Genomic DNA, 21,206 nt, shown 5'->3' with positions numbered 1-21,206 from the left:
GTTTGTTGTTGTAAGGAATGACCAGTAGGCAAGAAGCTGCTGTCAGCTTGGAGTTTAACTGTGATTGAAGATATGAGAGCAAAATAAAAATGCATAAGAACTAAGTCACATCAAGACCATATCCTGTTGTCTTAAATGTCTGAAAACTTCCATTTCACATGGCCAAGATAAAAGGCCTTTGTTTACGACAGCACATAAAGTCCATAAATATATGGGAATTCTTTAGTTAACAAAATTAGATTTATGAACTTACAGCTCAGTTGCTTCACGTTACTTTAAACAGATTTGAGGAACCCCATATCCCCGAGTACATTTACTCAGTTATTAATCTGGTGATTAATACATATCTGAAAGTAAATATTTACCCCCCAAAAATTCCATTCTCTGCTCGAGTTAGTGGCAGCTGTATTTGATGCGGGCACTACCACTCTAGCCCCATAACTTCTGTTGTTTAAAAGTGCATTGTTGTTGATTGTGATCTCCATTTTTAAGAAAGGAGTGCCATGCTAATGAGAAACAAGGCATAACACCAAATTCAAAATGTAGCGTTAATGTCGTGGAAAATTAGAACACTGATGGAAACGGATTTAGGCCAATTTAAAGTTTTAATTGCAAACTTCAACATCATTTGTATTTCATATGAGATCAATACCGTGCAAAGTAATTTATTAAATGGTCCACATGTTCAGTGTCACTGTGGAATGTTTTAACATGTATTCTTGTGTCTAGAGAAGTTCACGTTTGGCAAAACAACAAGTTTAGCAAGAACAAGTTCTGTAAGAATTTTCATGCATCTTATTTTTAAGAATGAGGCTCTTGTGTTTTCTCCTTTCACTTTAATATCATCTTGAAACATTCCCAATGCTAGAAGGTGGTCAGGTACACTTTACTCATGGTTGCATCATTGTGGCTCTGAAACTTCTGAGTTTTGCTCCTGATGAGCTCTTCCTGATTCTTCTAATCCATCAAATTTGCACACCTTGCATCTGTCATTCCTTGCATGAAGTATGTATAACCTTCTACTATTTTTGAGGCATATTTTTAGGGAAATCTGCATGATAAAATACAATTAAATAAATGATCTATTAAATAATAATAGATATTAAAACATTATATTTTCCTAATTCTTGTGTCCCTTATTTGCACTCTTGTTTTTGTGATGCAGTGTATTCTGCTACATGTTTTTTGACTCTTCCTTCGGGGGGGATGCGACCTTTCCTGCCGTATCCCCCGTCTCCGTGTCCGTCTGCGCTGAGGCCTATCGCGGAGCTGGCGGCCTCCAACTGCGACCGACCTTGAGGCTGCGGAGTCAGAGACAGGACTTACCAGCACGAGGCAGGCCGACTTCGGGGCTGTGGTTGCGGGGCAACCCAACTTCCGACCCGACTTTGGAGCCTCGGAGGCTCGGCTGCGGGCCAGTGGACGACATCATCGGGAGCTCGAGTTCTGTTTTCCGGAGCTCCCGCAACGACATCTGCGTCCGCTGGACTGGAGGACGGCAGCTTCAGCAGCTTCAACCGCCCCGGGCCGCGGAGTTTGAACCGGCCCATTTGCGGAGCTCGGATTCAACCGCGGGACTTACCTACCATCACCCGGCGGGGTCGCAACATCGGAGGCTTGGATTGCCTCAGCGCAGAGGGAGAGCAAGGAGGGAAGAGACAATGACTTTGGGACTTAAACTGTGTTGAATGTTTGTTATTTATTCTATGTTATGACTGCAGGCTAAACCATTTCGTTGCACTGAAAAGTGCAATGACAATAAATTGAATCAAAATCAAAAATCAAATCAAAATTAAATGTTCCAGTTAGCGTAGGTCACTTGCAGAAATCTGTAGACCAAACATTATTGGCTATTTATAGCCCAGATTTTTTTTTTTGTCACCATGAAAGAACATTGGTTATTTTTAAAGCAGAGATTGATAGGTTCTTGATTAGTAAGGGTGTCAAAGGTTATGTGGCGAAGGCAAGAGGTTGAGAGGGAAACATAGATCCGCCATGATCGAATGGTGGAGCAGACTCGTTGGGCTGAATGTCTTATGATCTTATGATTATGTTTTATTGATAGATGGAAGAGCATTGCATGTCATGCTGTGGCATAGCTTCAGTCCATGTTAAGGAAGTATTTGGGAACTCTACCATGTGTTAATTAATTAATGAAATGCAAGGACAGTCATAAGGTCATAAGCAATAGGAGTAGAATTGGGCCATTCGTCCATCAAGTCTACTCCGCCATTCAATCATGGCTGATCTATATCTCTTTCCTAACCCCATTCTCCTGCCTTTTCCCCATAACCTATGACACCTGTACTAATCAAGAATCTATCTATCTCTGCCTTAAAAATATCCACTGACTTGGCATCCACAGCCTTCTGTGGCAAAGAATTCTACAGATTCATCACCCTCTGACTAAAGAAACTTCTGACAATCTTTGAAACGAGGATGTTCCTTGTACAGATATGCTGTGGAGAGCGTCATGTGATCAATTCTTCCAAACACTAATTTCAATGTCCTTTTTACTGTGCAATCGAAAGCATAGTCCACTGCCTATTTCTCAAGAATGAGTCCTTAAGACTACAGCCACCGCGTTATGCCCCTGTCCCACTTAGGAAACCTGAACGGAAACCTCTGGAGACTTTGCGCCCCACCCAAGGTTTCCGTGCGGTTCCTGGAGGTTGCAGGTGGTTGCCGGAGGTTGCAGGTAATGGAAGCAGGTAGGGAGACTGACAAAAACCTCCGGGAACCATTCTTTTGGTTTCCAGTGGAGCAAGGTTTAACTGGGCAAAGACAGCAGTCCTGAAAAGCCAAAATAGATAATTGCAGTAACAAAAGAATGAAAAGGAGAAAGCTTCAGCGATAAAGAATGAGAAAGCAAAGCACAAACCGTGTGATTTTTCCACGCACACATTTAAGTTCTGGAAGTGCTTTTGGCAAGGAGGGGAAAATAAAATGCTGATCGGAGGCCAGGACATATCAGTAGAGGGTAGACAGGAAGACATTAATGAAGCAGGGTGGGCAATCAAATGGAATTGGGTGCTGGCTTAGTGGAGTTTGCATGTTCTTCCTGTGTCTGTTTGAGTTACCTCTGGATGTCCCTGGATCACATCCCTGGATAGCACATAATAAAAGCTCTTCACTGTATATTAGTACACATGACAATAAATTACACTAAACTAAACATCCCACATTCGTGGTGACTTGATGGGCTGAAGGACCTGTTTGCATGTTATATGGCTCTATGACTATTCTTCTAATTTTATGATTTCCACTTACGGCTACTGCAAGACCAACATATTTTTCCATCTTGCTGGTTGGGGGGGGGGGGGGAGGGGTTGGGATGTTCTTTGCATTGAGAGCAGCTTCAGAAACAAATGTACACAACAGAAGATGTAAGGAGTTTTAACTTTTCAGCCCCTTCTACTGAATCAGAATGAATCTTAAATGACAGAAATATATACATGAGAATGAAATAAATCAGTAATGAGTTTTATAATTGCAATGGGTGTTTTTCAACGGGAAAAAAAAGCTGATAGCTGGGGCTCTGAAATATCAGATTTTTCATCTATTCATGGAGTTGAATTCCCCTTGGTTTAATTAAAACACAATTTACCTCCAGAATTAATAAATATTTTAGAAAAAACAGAAGAATGTCTCTGGGTAATTAATTATTTTCCAGACATCACCCCCGTGCTGATCCTTTTATTCAAAATTTCTGTTTTGCTCCCAGCTTATGGTAAAACATTGATAGTATATTTGCTGCTTTCATCTGCAGTGCAGCATTCAGCCTTTTTTTAAAAGAGAACTTGCTTTACTTTGAATGCATTAACAGTTAATTCCTGGTGCCATTTGTGTTTGGTCAACAAAAGATTGTAATAAAAATGAGCAATGCACAAAGTACTGGCTGTATTCTGTGGAGGCAAATGGACAGATAACAGATTCCTTGTTCAATCTGTTTGTTTCCCTCCACAGATGCTGCCTGACATGCTGAGTTCCTTCACCAGTTTGTTTTTTTGCTCCAGATACCAACACCTACAGTGTCTTGTTTCTCCAATTGGTAAAACAATGAATCTCTTCTGTTTGCTGGTAATATCAACAGCTGAGCTGAATGGAATACAATTGTGGTGAAGCTTGCAACCTGTAGATTCTAAACCCAACCTGGTTTTAAAGAAACAGTGGGGAATTCTAGCAGCTAAAACAGTGCCTACGTGTTTCATGCTTCCCTGTTCTTCCAGTCCATACAGTCCATATGCACAGTGATATACTTTATAGATCAGACATCAGTCTGAAGAAGGGTCTCAACCCGAAACGTCACCTATTCCTTTGCTCCGTAGATGCTGCCTCACCCGCTGAGTTTCTCCAGCATTTTTGTCAACCTTCTACTATATAGCAGCTATTAGCTTGGGTTGCAAACTGCTCCATTGCAAGCTCCCCGTGCTGGCACCTCCCCATGACTGCAGGGGCAGAGGTTGGGGTGGTCAGGGGACAGGGTGCAACCACTCAGTGCTGACATGGGGGGGGGGGGGGGGGGGCATGGTGGTTCTGGCCTTTGCTGAGCACAGGCAGCTCCATGTACTGACTGACTATAGAAACACAGAAAATATATGCAGGGGTAGACCATTCAAGCCATTCAATATGATCATGGCTGATCATCCAAACTCAGTACCCCATTGCTGCTTTCTCCCCATAATCCTGTGAATTGGCCTCCACTGCCTTCTGTGGCAGAGATTTCAACAGATTCACAACTCTCTGCTGAGCAGCTGCCCAGCACGAGTTCCCCAGGCAGCCATTGAACCAAGGGCAGATTCATGACTGGGGGAGTGCCAGGCTCCTAATGTGGGAGTCATGGAGTCATACTGCACTGAAACAGGCCCTTCGGCACAAATTGTCCATGCTGACCAAATGCCCCATCTACACCAGTACAACTTGTCCATGCTGACCAAATGCCCCATCTACACCAGCACAACTTGTCCATGCTGACCAAATGCCCCATCTACACCAGTACCACCTGCTCATGTTTGGCCCATATTCCTCTAAACCTTTCCTATCCATGTACCTGTCCAAATGTATTTTGAACGTTGTTACAGTACCTGTCTCAATAATTTCCTCTGGCAGCTCGTTCCAGATACCCACCACCCTCTGTGTGAGAAAATGTTGCTCCTCAGATTCCTATTAAATCTTTCCCTTCTCACCTTGATCTTATGTCCCCTGGTTCTCTTTTACTCTGGTAAAAGTCTCAGTGCATTTATCTCAAAGATTCCCCTCATGGTCTCATACACCTCAAAAAGATCACCCCTCATCCTTCTGCACTCCAAGGAATAAAGTCCTAGCCTGCCCAGCCTCTCCCTATAGCTCATCTCTCTACAATATCTCCAATAACATCAGTTATTGTACTACACCTCCTCTTCATACCTACTTCCCCATTAACGCTCTCGTTCATGGGAGCAATTCCTGACTGCTTGGGAGTTATCAATGTATTGAATTTCTTCAGAACATTGATTGTAAAAAAATATAGGGTCAGTGAAACCCCTCCTCCCCCCTCCCAATTTTCCTTCTGGCTTCTATGTGTGTGTGTTTCTGAGATGTCTGGTCATGTAGAATGGTTTTCCATGCACAATGTATGTCTAGATGTGTTAACTTCCATTGTGCCCGTGTGGCCTGCGAGTACTCACACAGGAGCAATGAAGGCATTCGCTGGGTTTACTTAAAGGGGATCTGACTGACCAGGTCTGAACTTGTGCTTAGAACACACTTGCAGGAAGAACCCATTTAATGTGAGTGTTTAATCTTTTGCTTTTCATTCTAACTCTCCTTTGAGGCTCCCACTGCTCTGGTCTGGCCCAGTCACCGCCCTCCCCAATTGGCATTACATCTTGACTTGGCTCCCTAGCCCCACAAAAAAACACGGAGACACTTGGGCAACTACTACCCCCTGTACGCTAACCCAACTTCACCCTATTGTTGACGCAAGAAACTGCAGATGCTCAATCTTGAGCAAATATGCTGGGGAAAACTCATCTGAAACATCGCCTGTCCATTTCCTCGACAGATGCTGCCTGATCTCCTGAGTTTCTCCAGCACTTATTGGTGCTCATACCCCCTCACTGATAGGTCAACGTTTAGTTAATGTCCTCCTTTCCTTGGGCCTCTCCCACTACCAGACCAATTAATCTCTTGCAATCCTCCTGATCCCACATTATGCCTCGTTAAATATGAACAAGGGCTATTCGGTTGTTCACAACACCTAAGTCTTTGAATGCTGTGTAACAGTGAACCATCGCACAAAATGTGCATTGACCTGCAGTGTACCACTGATTTATTCTTCTCTCCGCAGTGTGGGCAAGTTTCCAAACTCCGCTTATTTTCAAATTCCAGCCTATCTCATGAAACTGAAATATTAATCGCTTTCCACTCGAAATCTCCTTCCTTCTGCGAGTATTCCGTTTTCTCAAGATATTCCAATTGATTTAATAATGCATACTCTCCTTCAGACTTCCTGCAGTGTTAGCTCTGTTTCGCTATCCATCACTGACACTACGTTCCAGACGGTAGGGCAACATGTCCTCGGGAATGCCATCTCAGGAGTGGTTGAAAACACGGCAAGCTTTTATGTGCATGAAGGGTGGATCAGTTGCTTTTGTGGATTACCCTCAAACTTTCAATCCGAGAGACAATAGACAATAGGTGCAGTAGGCCATTTGACCCTTCGAGCCAGCACCAATGTGATCATGGCTGATCATCCCCAATCAGTACCCCGTTCCTGCCTTTTCCCCATATCCCCTGACTCCGCTATCTTTAAGAGCCCTATCTAGTTCTCTCTTGAAAGTATCCAGAGAACCTGCCTCCACCGCCCTCTGAGGCAGAGAATTCCACAGACTCACCACTCTCTGTGAGAAAAAGTGTTTCCTCGTCTCCGTTCTAAATGGCTTACTCCTTATTCTTAAACTGTGGCCCCTGGTTCTGGACTCCCCCAACATTGGGAACATATTTCCTGCCTCTAGCGTGTCCAAACCCTTAACAATCTTATATGTTTCAGTGAGACATCCTCTCAGCCTTCTAAACTCCAGAGTGTACAAGCCCAGCTGCTCCATTCTCTCAGCATATGACAGTCCCGCCATCCCGGGAACTAACCTTGTAGACCTACGCTGCACTCCTTCAATAGCAAGAATGTCCTTTCTCAAATTAGGGGACCAAAACTGCACACAATACTCCAGGTGTGATCTCACTAGGGTTCTGTACAACTGCAAGAGGCTATGTTAACATTTGAAAACCATAAACTGATGTGGTCGGTTGTTCCAAGCTTTGGCATATTTGGTCTGACATTCCTCAGAGCATCAGTTACATTAAGTTTGTCACTAAAATATCCAGTTCAAAGAAGATAGACTCAAAAAGCTGGAGTAACTCAGTGGGACAGGCAGCATCTCAGGAGAGAAGGAATGGATGACGTTTTGGGTTGAGACCCTTCTTCAGACCCGGTTCAAAGAATGCTGATTATTTGGTGTCCTATAATATATTAACATTGACAGCAATGCAGTTCTGATGGTATTTCGCCTTAAATCTATGTTCCAGCTTCCTGCTCTAATGTTTATAGTATAGGCAAGAATAGGAACGGGCTGGCAGTGAGAGCTAAGAAATGTTGAAGTAGTTCAACTAAAAATGTTTTTCCTTCTGCAAGTGTTCAGTTCAAGTTATTCCAACTGATTTAATAATGCATACTTTTCTGCAGACATGGAGCAGTATCCCAAGGAGGTTAATTATCTTCCGTGAAACATCCAGGTTTTATTGTTCTTGTTACAGGATGGTGTGCTTCATGCTGAGTAGTTTTTCAGCTGTACGAACTTGAAGGTTGGTCAAAGCCTCGCAAGTTATACAATATACCGTGTTGTGCTATACGTCTGACAAGACATTTTAGAATTCTCAGTGCAAGCCTGAATGCATCTTGACTACTTTGATGAATGATTGACAAGCATTTTTGTATATTCATACACAAAGCAAGCTATTATTAATGTACCTGTATTTTATGTTAATTGGTTCACCTACATCATAACAGCTGCAAAAGTGCTGAATCTATGTATAATATTAGTTTGTCGAGCAAATAACAACAATTTGCTTTGGTGTTGCAGAGACGTTTCCCAATTGGCATCAAAGGATGATAGCCTACATTCAAATGTTCAGTATACTCAATCAGCTTGGGAGTATAGGCGGATCAGCGCTCGTACAAGTGATTCTCAGTATGGAATAAGAGAGATGGCCGAGTTTTGACCAGATTCCAGTTTGGATCATGACAGTTTATAGAATATATTGGGAAGTCCCAAGAAGGGCATTGAAGAACCAATGATTGAAGATTTTCCACCATTACGTAGCCATCTTTGTATTTGGCCTGATTGAAATGGAAGAATATGTGCAAAATATAAAACATGCATCCACTAAACATGGTGTGGGATTTCCGAGATTTATTTCCCATTCAACCCTTAAACCTAATTGTTCAAGCTTGCCTGTGTTTGAACTAAGACCCAAATGACAGGATTTCTCTCAGGATGCTTCTCAGTGTGGTGCTAATGTCTTTGGATGGATGTTTAGCAGAAACAAACCCCAACCTCATTGATTGATTATCTGTGCTACTTCTAATTATGGAATCTAAATCAAAGAAGAAGCAATTTGGCTCATGGAGTCCCTCAGCACAGAACAGGTCCTTCTACCCACCACGTCCATGCGGATCTTTATGCCCACCTGCAATGGAATCTGAGCTCTAGGCATTATCCTTCTATGCACTTTGTAGAGCAGTGCTGAATCTTTGGGAGTGTTGTCCAATCTGGTCATCTTTCTGTAAATTGATATTCTTCAATTTGTTGTCTCGTTGTTTTGAGGAAGTTCATCTTGAATCCTGCAATGTATAGATTCCTAGGTACACAAAAATGCTGGAGAAACTCAGCGGGTGCAGCAGCATCTATGGAGCGAAGGAAATAGGCAATGTTTCGGGCCGAAACCCTTCTTCAGATGTATAGATTCCTTGCAGGTCAAAGTTTATCAAGAAATGATATGCAGAGTAATGCTGAAAGTTGCACTGAGTTGTTGGAGGTTCTCATGTATACACATGCACATCATGATGCACACAATCAAACACACTGTGTAATAACAGAGAGAAGGAACTGCAGATGCTGGTCTGAAGAAGGGTCCTGACCTGAAACATCACACAGATTCTCCTGCTGAGTTACTCCAGCACTTTGAGTAATGGCATTGCATTTTATTACTTACCTTTCACCCTTTGCACTACTGCCTTTCACCCTTTAAAAAGAGACAAACAAGGCAAACTAGTTAAAACATTTATACATTTAGGAGTTTAACTGATTAATTGTTTTTAAGTTCTCATCAATCTTCATAACTGTATATTAACGCTGGTTGTATTGATCCTGGATTTGGAAGGTATCATCAATGTAGTCGCAACCTCTGAACTCGGTGAAGATATCACTTTTTGACTCTGGACATTTTTTTGCTGGTGTTCCTTCAAGAATTCGTCAACAGCAAACGTAGTGTTATTCGTCCCACTGCAATGTCCAGAATAAACCTGCGTTAAGAATGCATTCTATTGAAGAAAGATCAGATATTCTATCCCCAACAATGTCCCCAGCATACTCCTTAAGTCATTCCAGACGGTTTGCATCCACCCTAAGGACCAAATATAGCATTTAGAGTCATAGAGAGATACAGTGTGGAAACAGGCCCTTTGGTCCAACCCGCCCACACCGGCTAACAATGTCCCAGCTACACTAGTCCCACCTGCCTGCGCTTGGTCCATATCCCTTCCAAACCTGTCCTATCCATGTAGCTGTCTAACTGTTTCTTAAACGATGGGATAGTTCCAGCCTCAACTAACTCCTCTGGCAGCTTGTTCCATGCACTCACCAGCATTTGTGTGAAAAAGTTACCCCTCGGATTCCTATTAAATCTTTTCCCCTTCACCTTGAACCAATGTCCTCTGGTCCTCGATTCCCCTGCTCTGGGCAAAAGACTCTATGCATCTACTCGATCTATTCCTCTCATGATCTTATACACCTCTATAAGATCACCCCTTATCCTCCTGTGCTCCATGGAATAGAGACTCAGCCTACTCAACCTCTCCTGATAGTGCACTCCCTCTAGTCCTGGCAACATCCTCGTATATCTTTTCTGAACCCTTTCAAGCTTGACAATATCTTTCCTATACAGTAACTTGGTGCCCAGAACTGAACACAATATTCTAAATGGTGTCTCACCAACATCTTATACAACTGTAACATGACCTCCCAACTTCTATACTCAATACTCTGACTGATGAAGGCCAAAGTGCAAAAAGCCTTTTTGACCATCTTTTCTACTTGCGACTTGATCTTCAAGGAACCATGCACTAGTGCTTCTAGATCCCTCTGCTCTACAACACTACCCTGGGGCCTACCATTTACTGTGTAGGTCCTGCCCTTGTTAGACGTCCCAAAATACAACAACTCACACTTCTCTGTATTAAATTCCATCAACCATTCCTCCGCCCACCTGGCCAATCAATCCAGATCCTGCTGCAATCTTTCACAACCATATTCACTATCTGCAAAACCCACCCACTTTTGTGTCATCAGCAAACTTGCTAATCATGCCCTGTATGATCTCATCCAAATCATTGATGTAGATGACAAACAGTAACGGTCCCAGCACCAAACCCTGAGGCACAGCACTAGTCACAGGCATCCAGTCCGAGAAGCAACCATCCACCATTACCCTCTGCTTCCTTCCATGGAGCCAATTTGCTATCCATTCAGCTATCTCTCCTTGGATATCCTAGATACAGAAGATCAATTCCTTGCCTTGAACTTAACATAATGCTTCTTTTTTATATATTTTTTTATTAAAGGTAATCAATTACAATGCTTCAAACAACTTTATATCAAATTAATTCAATTTGCATTAAGTAAAACACTAGTAATACTTATCTACTATTTTTTTAGAAATAATGATAGAGAAAGAATAGAACAGTTATAAATCATTAAGAGAGTGATTAAATAATAATTTGATTATATATAAGAAAGAAAAGAGAAACGAAAAAAAAAAAAAAAAAAAAATTTTTAGTAACCACAATATGTATTATTAATAACACTACTACAAGTGATAGTATCAATAAAGGCATATATGTTAATTCCAATATAAAAATGAATTATTCTCACCAAATCCCGCAGGGTGCACGCCGAGCTGTGTTGCCAAGAACAGCTACTTCTCTAAATACTGTATATATGGAGACCATATCTGTTCAAAAGAATTATACTTGTCCAATAGGACAAATCTAATTCTTTCCAGATGTAACGTCTCCATCATCTCTGTTGCCCACATTTTGGTTGTGGGGGATAATGTTCCCTTCCAAAATTTCAATATGATTTTTTTCCCAATTATCAAACAGTAATCAAAGAAATGTCTTTGATTTACTGTAAGTGATAGATGTAAATCCGGAATTCCAAATATTATTAGCTTTGGGTTAGGGTCCAATTTAACTTTGATGACTTCAGAAATAACTTTAAAAATTTCTGTCCAGTAATAATTCAATTTAGGACATGTAACGAAACTATGTATTAAATTTGCCTCTGCTTTCTTGCACTTATCACAAATAGCAGAGAGATTCGGAAAAATACTATTTAATTTAGTTTTCGAATAATGTAACCTATATAATACTTTAAATTGTATCAGTATATGTCTGGCGTTTAATGAACACCGGTGTATTCGTTGTAGACTTTCTTCCCAGTTTTCTTTTGTTATAGCCAATCCCATTTCATTTTCCCATGCTTGACGATATACTTCCGTTATTGGATTCTCCTTATCCAAAATGATGTTATATATATAGGCTATTAATTTTTCTGTATTTGGATATAAATTAAACAGTTCGTCTAACAATCCTGCTTCTTTATTTTTATAATCTTGTGTATTGGATTTAATATAATCTCTAATTTGTAAATACCTAAACAAATGTTGTGGAGACAATCCATAAATATCTTGTAACTCCTGGAATAAAAGAAATTTTCCTTTTCTATACAGGTGTTCTATCCTTGTAATTCCTAAATCATCCCATTGTTTAAACCCCCCATCTAATATAGCAGGTTTAAACGATGGATTATTCATAATTGGTAATCTAAATGAGAGATTATCCAAGTGTAGAGTCTTAACTATTTGTTTCCAAATACGTCTATTATTATATATTATTAGGTTGTCTTTATAATATTTTTTTTGTACTTCCGTTGGTGCAAAAATTATCGAACCTACATTGAAAGGTAGACAGTCCTCCTTTTCTATATTTAACCATGTCGGTTCATGATCCATATTTACCCACCAGAAATTCATATTCTTAATCTGAACAGCCCAAAAATAATATAAAAAGTTTGGAAGTGCTAATCCTCCATTTATCTTAGCTTTGCATAGATGTTTTTTATTTATTCTGTGATTTTTATAATCCCAAATAAAACTATTGACAATATTATCAATTTTTTTAAAAAAAGTTTTCGGAAGAAAAAAAGGAATAGCCTGAAACAAATATAACAACTGCGGTAGAAATACCATCTTTATGGCACTTATTCTACCAATCATGGATATAGGAAGTGTTTTCCAATATAAAATATTTTTTCTAAGTTTATCTAATAGTTGAGGATAGTTGGATTTTATTAATGAGTTATGAGTTTTAGTTACGTTAATCCCTAAATATTTAAGTTTGTCTGTAACTACTTTTAATGGGTATTGTTGTAATGTATTTAGATTTATTCCTGTTATTGGCATAATCTCGCTTTTATTCCAATTAATCCTATACCCAGAAAATGCACCAAACTTAGTTATAATGTTTAGCAGGTTGGGAATACTAATTTCCGGTTTTGTAATATAAATCAAAACATCATCTGCATATAAAGAAATTTTATTAATTGTTGTATCAGTATTATAGCCATATATTTCAGGTTCAGATCTAATTTTTTCCGCCAATGGTTCTATCACCAATGCGAACAATAAGGGTGATAACGGACATCCCTGTCTGCATCCCCTAGAGAGTTTGAATTTGGCTGATAAAATTTGGTTAGTCAAAATTCTTGCCATAGGATTCGAGTATAAAATTCTTACCCATTTACAAAATCTATCCCCCAATTGAAACTTTTCCATTATATTAAATAAATACATCCATTCCACCTGATCAAACGCTTTTTCTGCATCTAGTGATATAACCGCTAGTTCCGTATCTCGTATTCTTTTTGAATATATAATATTAAACAAACGTCTGAGATTATGGGATGAGTAACGTTTTGGGATAAAACCTGTTTGATCATAATGTATTAATTTAGAGATCACTAAACTTAATCTCCTAGATAAGACCTTAGTTAATATTTTTTGGTCTGTATTTAAAAGGGCAATCGCTCTATATGATCCAGGATCTTCCAAATCCTTATCTACTTTAGGGATGAGTGTAATTGTGGATTCATTTAAAGAATCTGGTAATTTTCCTTGGTCATATGCATATCTATACATTATTTGTAATCTTGGGGAAATCAGATCTTGAAATTTTTTATAAAATTCTGCACTCAGGCCATCTGGGCCCGCTGCTTTTCCGTTCTTTAGCGAACTAATTGATTCTATAATATCTTTTACTGTTATTTCAGCATTTAACAATTCTCTACCTTCCTGATCTAAGCTATTGATTTGACATTCTTGTAAAAATATTTCCATACTATCTGTTTGTCCTGTTAGTTTTGACGAATAAAGATTTTTATAATATTGTAAAAATCTATCATTAATATCTTTTGGAGTAATTAATATATTTCCATACTCAGATCTAATTCCGTGTATCATCTTCTCATCTTCTAATTTTCTAAGCTGTCGTGCTAGTAATTTTTGTGGCTTATCTCCAAATTCAAAATACACTTGCTTAGTTTGTTGAAAAAGTTTAATCACTTGATTAGAATATATTTTATTTAATCTATATTTTACTGATGCAATTTTATTACTTAACTCTTTGGAAGGCTGTTTTATATTTTCATTATCTAGACGTTTTATCTCATTTTCTAAATTTTGTTCTATTTTTCGATTTTCTTTATTGAGATGTGCTTGTGCGGATATTATTGCGCCACGCATGAATGCCTTAAATGTGTCCCAAAATAGTGATGGAGAAGTTTCAGGATTATCATTAGTTTCAAAAAATAATTTAATCTGATCCATCACATATTTACAACAGTCATTGTCCTTTAATATCTGAGGGTTAAATCTCCAGGTAGTAGTTTTATTAGATATATCTTTTAATTTTATCTTAAATGTTAATGGCGCATGATCCGAGATGATAATATTATGATATTTTGCATCATACGTAAAAGGAAGTAATTTAGAATCTATTAAAAAATAATCTATCCTCGAATAGGTTCCATGTACGGGCGAGAAAAAAGAATATTCTCGTCCGGATGGATTATCTAACCTCCAGATGTCTTTAATATTAGATGTATTGATAAAAGCATTTATGAATTTACTTGATTTCGAGGCAGCTTTCCTTTTTGCAGATGATCTATCTAGATAATTATCTAAAGTACAATTTAAATCACCTCCAATTATTAAATTGTGTTGAGTGGATATAGGAATATTATTAAATATTTTCTTAAAAAATAATGGATTATCAAAATTAGGGGCATATATATTCATTAAAATTACCTTTTTTGAATATAATTCCCCTGTAATTATTACATATCTGCCTTCTTTATCCTCTATAATAGAACTTTGTATGAAAGGTATACCTTTGCGAATAATTATTGCAACTCCTCTAGATTTATGAATAAATGTAGAATGATACACCTTAGAAATCCATTTAGCTGTTAATCTATGTTGAGCATCTTTTTTAAGATGAGTCTCTTGAAGGAAAATGACATCTGTCTTCAATCTGTTCAACTGAGCTAACACCTTTCCCCTTTTAATTGGTTCATTAATTCCTTTTACATTCCAACTACAGAAGGTTACTCCATCACCCCCAGTCTTCACCTTTATATCATGCATTTTACTATTAGGGCGGCTTTTTTTGGAGTAGCCTTCTTGACTCCCCCAGCTCCCCGTTGCACCCGGACATCAATCCAATGAGAATTTCTTTCCACCTTAATCCACATCTATGTCTTCTTAAACTAAATACACAATATCCTTCACATCTACATTCAAATAATATATAATATAAGATCAATAAAAAACAAAAACAATAAGAAATATCAATAATAAAAAAAAAGTAAAGGGTGTTAATAGGGTGCTCAGAAAAAAAAGAAACTACACTTGTATAGTGTGTAGTATGTGAAGGTGAAAGCCACACTAACGTGGCCATTAATCTAAAGACTTCCGTTTTTTTAATTAAAAAAAAAGATGTTGATTATACCAGCTCCTATCTCAAATGCTATATATATTGGGGTGGGGTACTAACTTTATATACTTAGTACTTAGTAATTATTTCTATTATTCATATTACTATTTGCTAATTACTAATATCAATTGTATTTAATACTATAATATGTAATACTATTATCATGGAATAATTAAATATTTTCTAATAATTAATACAGAACTACTACTAAATGCCCATTATTCCACTTCCTTCTAAGTGAGTATTTCATAACCACAGGTCGATGATAAAAGTTCAGTCCTCTCCTTCTCCCTCGGGTTCTTCCTCCGCATCTTCTCTCTCTTCATCTTCTGGCTTCTGCTGTATGTCTCGGGCGAATTTCAATGCTTCAGTATGCTTAACGAAACGATATTCCTTGTCATCATAAGTTACTCTCAGTATTGCTGGGTACATCAAGCCATATCTCAGATTCTTAGTATTCTGTAAATTCCTCAGGATACCTTTTGTTTCTTTAAATAGTGCTCTTTTCTTGGCCACTTCTGCTGGGAAGTCTCTAAAAATACTGATGTTGTCTCCCTCGTATTTCAGGTTTCTCTTTTTTATTATTATCTTCATCATTTCTTCGAAGACATGGTCAAAGGCCACTTTTACAATCATTTGTCTGGGCGATGAACCTATCCCAGGGGCCCGTCTTAGAGCCCTATGTGCACGGCTCAACAGGGGTTCATGATCCAAATTCAAAATATCCATTAAAAGTTTTGCAACAAATTTTCGAGGATCTTGACTCCCCTCACGACCTTCGCTCAGACCAACTATACGCAAATTTTTACGGCGTTGGCGTCCCTCCAGATCAATACATTTCTCGTTTGTTTTATGTAATAATTCTAAGAGGCGTTTGTTCTCGGCACGGAGTTTTTCGGTCTCCTTAGTATTTACTTCAGCAATTTTAGTTAGCTCTTTAATTGCTTCGCCTTGTTGGTCTAGCGAAATTATAGTAGGATCTATCTTGTCATCCAGCTTTCTTTCCATCCCAGCAGCTATTTCCTTTACATCCTCAATTTGAGTTTGTAACTCGGCATTAGCCTTTTCCTTCCACTCATCCATCATACTTTTTACCGTCGTTATAACTTGTTTTATTAAGTCTTCTTTATCTTCTTTATTTTTCTCGTGAGACACCAGCATATCCGCTTTTAAACTTTTTATCTCCTCCATATACTCCTTCCTCTGCTTCTTTATCTCCTCCATATACTCCTTCCTCTGCTTCTTTATCTCACCTAGAATGGTAGTCTTAAGTTCCTCCATTTCAGCTTTCCTCTGTGAGACATCTTCTTGAGAAGCAGAAGCAGCACCCGAGCTGAGGCCAGTTTCCCTTCTCGTAGCTTTTTTTCCAGTGGTGGGGGGAGGGGAGCGCTGGGTCATAATTTCTTCTTAAAATCGCGCGCCTGATGACGTCACGCACCTTTTAAACGCTGCCGGAGCCGTTCGTAATCGATCTCCTGTGGTAAGTGCGTTTGTTTGACCCTTTAACCCCCGTTTTAAATTCAGGTTTTTGCGGAGCTGTAATGGCGCGATTCCACTCACATCGTGGCGCCAACCGGAAGTCCAACATAATGCTTCTGAAGCCTTCTTTGTAACAATTGACAGACAGTTTTGGTTTTCTTTTAACAGTTTGTCTTGGTTAACCTGAAATATTTTGTGATGACCTCATACCTTAAGGAAACTGGGTATATGAATGAAGCCCCTTGTTAGATAGTGGGGTTTTTTGTTATCTACATTTAATTTAGTGTATGAGTGTGATCCTCTCTATTTCATAAAGACCTAAACCCTTGCCAGTTCACCTTACAGATCCTGGAAATGGTTATTGTTCTTTTTCAACAGTTCAGTTACCTTGCAGTCCTTGCAAAGCGGACTGTTTTGTCTGCTTTACCATCACAAGTACAGCCAGCCAGCCTCTGCTCCTGCAGCTCACATACCTGTACTTCTTGTGCTATAGCCTTTAGCATGGTTCCAGTTCATTCCCATTATGTTTGGCACAATGCAGGTATGTTGTGTCACGTGAACCAGCATTAAAAAAAATCCTTTGATTATCTCTGCCTGCTGCTCTTGAAGCTTAACTTGGTTGTAAAGTAGTCACACCAAATACATTCCTCCAATCCACTTTAAATTCTTTGAAGTAAATGTTTTTGATTAAACTTAGCCTGCTTGTTTTGCCCGTTACTATGATTGGTTGTTTTACTATTTAGCCATTATCAGAGTTTACTCATTGCTCTGACCTGGGGCGTTGGTCTAGGTCAGAGATGATGGGTAATCTCTCATAATAAGTGATGTCTCGTTAAAATATGTCTTTACGTTTGTTTTTTGTTAATGCACTTTATTGAACTATTTAATGTACGTATCTTTGCCCATAATGAAACAGTCTGCAGCGGCGCTATGTTCATATCAGTATACCGATCATTGGTTTTCAGAGGAATTTTAAAATTGTTGGATTTTCCATTATTGCCATCTCAATGTTGTACAGTGCTATCTTTTGTGGCTTTTTGATATTAATGTTGCTCTTGTACTGAGAAAGTACTGGCATTTTTCTTTACTGATTTTGGGAGTCATATTTGTTAATGTGGTAATTTTACATGCTTGTTTGAATATGAAAGTTGGTACATTTATCAACTTGGATTAAACTTTTTTTTCTGGCAAATTGCACATACATTTGTCCTTCAGCACTTTAAGAAAGGCCACAGAATTACACTGCCAGGAATGATTCCAGAAGACCACAATTTAATCACTAATAGCCTTGACAAAGCTGGAGTTTGAGCCTGAATTTGTAACTTCATCAAATTGCTTCATCATAAATGCCAAAGCTCCAGACAACGCTACCTTGCATCGTTCCCCTTTCAACATTTGCATGGCTTATACAGGTTGATTAGTGCACACGGCTCTTTATTTCTCCCATGTTTGGGTCTGAACATAATTCTCTCGCCTGCATCTACACTGAACCTGAGTTTTTAGACACCCTCCCAACATGAATTTGAGGTGACCAAATGCATCCAATTGCTTTGTCACTTTATGTACTTTCAGTTATTTTCCACCCTGTCACCAGACCCTCCACGTAACTGGTCCTTCATTTACCCCACCTCCTCCTCCACTTAATTTTCACCTATCTCCCTTCTTCAGGCTTTACGTTTCATTCCTCTTCTCTCCTTATCTGACAGACTTTTGTCTCCTGTTCATCTCTCGCCTTCGCCATCCATCTGCCTATCAAACTCCTCCTCACCTATGTTCATGTTCTAGGAGCAGAATTAGGCCATTCGGCCCATCCAGTCTACTTCGCCATTCAATCATGGCTGATCAATCTCTCCTAACCCCATTCTCCTGTCATCGCACCATAACCCCTGATACCCTTAGTAATCAAGAAACAAAAGGGCGGTGCAGTGGTAGAGTTGCTGCCTTACAGCGAATGCAGCGCTGGAGACCCGGGTTCAATCCCGACTACGCGTGCTGTCTGTACGGAGTTTGTACGTTCTCCCCGTGACCTGCGTGGGTTTTCTCCGAGATCTTCGGTTTCCTCCCACACTCCAAAGACGTACAGGTATGTAGGTAAATTTGCTTGGTAAATGTAAAAATTGTCCCTAGTGTGTGTAGGATAGTGTTAATATGCGGGGATTGCTGGTCGGTGCGGACCTGGTGGGCCGAAGGGCCTGTTTCCGCACTGTATCTCTAAATGAATTTAAAAAAATAAAAAAGCATACAAGCAACACAAATCATATCACTTGTCAGGCTCTGCCATCCTCTGAGGATGTTTCCTTCAAAAGTATGTTAACACATAATGTTGTGGCTTGCACACTGGAATGGTATAAAGCACATAGGAATCTGCGATTGAAAATATGTGAATTCTGATGATCAGTATTTTAAGATTGTTTCCCAGGGCAAGGTGAGGGTGATGCAGTGGCAGCTTGGGATACTTTTGCAACTCCTGTTTGCTATTTGTATAATTGTTTGGCATGAAAAGAACGTACTTACACCGCCTATTCCTTCGCTCGCCTGTTACTCCAGCATTTTGTGTTTATCTTTGCTGTAAACCAGCATCTGCAGTTCCTTCGTACACATTCTTGCCTTATTGTTGTTTGACTGAGTCACTTATATTGAATAAATAAAAACACCATTTCTCTGACGGTACAAAAATGTTAGCATTGTTAGCGTTAAAAGTGTTGCCCTGAACGAGGCAACATAAGTGGATACAGTGATAAAGAAGGCATATGGTATGTTTGTCTTCATTGGTCGAGGCATTGAGTATAAGAATCAGGAAATCATTTTGTAGCTTTATAAGATTTTGGTTGAGCTGCATTTGAAATATTGTGTGCGTTTCTGGTCACTCTATTACAGGAAGGATTTGGAGGCTTTGGAGAGGGTGCAAAAGAAGTTTACCAGAATACTGTCTGCAGTGGAGGGTATTGCCTAAAAGGAGACTTAAGAAGAGTCTTGAGCCGAAACGTCACTTATTCTGCCTGCCCCACTGAGTTACTCCAGCATTTTATGTCTATCTTGGACAAACTTAGATTGTTTTATCTTGAGGGTTGGAGGCCGAGGGGAGACCTGATAAAAGTATATAAAATTATGAGTAAGATAGATAAAGTAGACAGTCAAAACCTGTTTCGCAGGATGGAAATGTCAAAGACTAGAAGGCATAGCTTTAAGGTGAGAGTGGCTAAGTTTAAAGGAGATGTGCAAGGCAAGTGATGGGTGCCTGGAATGAGCTGCCAGGGGTGGTGGTGGAGGCAGATATGATAGTGGGATTTAAGAAGTCTTTGGGTAAGTACATGAATATGCAGGAATGACAATAGACAATAGGTGCAGGAGTAGGCCATTTGGCCCTTCGAGGCAGCACCGCCATTCAATGGAGGATATGGATTACGCACAGGCAGAGGAGATTACTTTAACGGCATCATGTTCAGCATGGCCAAAGGGCCTGTTCCTATGCTGTACTGTTCTATATTCAGAAGATCTAGGTGACCACAGCAGATAGGTGGTCTGCAAAAGCACCATCAACCGACACTGAAGCCGAACGGACTGCTCTTGTGCTGCACTGTTCTAGTCTGATCTTGCCTCCATGATGTGGAGGAGCCCACTTCGAGAGCACGAATTGCAATAGGCAAGGTTGGAGGAATTGTATGTGAGTCTATCTCTCACCTGGAAGGGCTGTTTATGTCCCTGAATGGAAGTGAGAGAGGAAGTGCAGCGACCGTATTAGAACTCCTATGGTTGCAGGCATGGGCGGAAATCCTGGGGGGCTTTTCGGCGCCCGGCGTGGCTTAAAATCAAACTGCTGCATCGAGGCGATCGAGGCTCCCGATGTTGAAGCCTCCGCCGTCCGATGAAAGCCCCCACGAACGGGCCGATTCAAGCCCCACGATTCGGTGCAGATGAAGCTGCTGTTGCTGGAGTTCGGAGTCGGTCACCAACCAGGTCAGCTCCCGGTGTTACCGTCCACAGGGCCTACGGCCGAAGCCTCGCGTGTGTTTGCACGCGGCCGCCAAGCAATTGTGACCCCCCCATGTTTTGATAGCGTTTTCCGTGCCTGGTTGCAGGGGAAAGTACTTTGGGTGGGGGAGAGATGGGTGCGGAAGGATGAATGAGCAGGGAGTGACGGAGCCAACAGTTCCTGTGGAAGGCAGAAAGGGGTGAGGAGGAAAATGTGACTAGTGCTTAGATTGTGTTGCAGCTTGTGGATATATTGAAGTGTTGGATGCGAAGGCTGTTACGGGGAAAGATAACTACCAAGGGAACATGGGTGTTGTTTTCAGACATCAATTATCCCAGCCTCAGGATATCACTACAGGAGTTCCTCAACACAGTGTCCTTGGCCCAA

At 40.0% G+C, this 21,206-nt stretch overlaps 1 protein-coding gene and 1 long non-coding RNA gene across 10 annotated transcripts in view; one reads left to right on the top strand and one right to left on the bottom strand.

The window, feature by feature from the left end:
• The window catches only part of ldb2 (LIM domain binding 2), a 509,983-nt gene that overhangs the window by 357,313 nt on the left and 131,464 nt on the right, over positions 1–21,206 (top strand). The window lies entirely within an intron of this gene.
• On the bottom strand, positions 587–20,661 carry LOC116976246. The gene is made up of 2 exons (XR_004412910.1): positions 20,528–20,661; positions 587–1,051 (listed from the first exon to the last, which is right to left on the bottom strand). It is a non-coding gene; the product is annotated as an uncharacterized LOC116976246 (long non-coding RNA).

The sequence above is a fragment of the Amblyraja radiata genome, chromosome 1 (assembly GCF_010909765.2).
Source record: "Amblyraja radiata isolate CabotCenter1 chromosome 1, sAmbRad1.1.pri, whole genome shotgun sequence".
Classification (NCBI taxonomy): Eukaryota; Metazoa; Chordata; class Chondrichthyes; order Rajiformes; family Rajidae; genus Amblyraja; species Amblyraja radiata.
The sequence above is the reverse complement of the archived record's forward strand: the minus strand, read 5'-3'. Positions and strand labels throughout refer to the sequence as shown.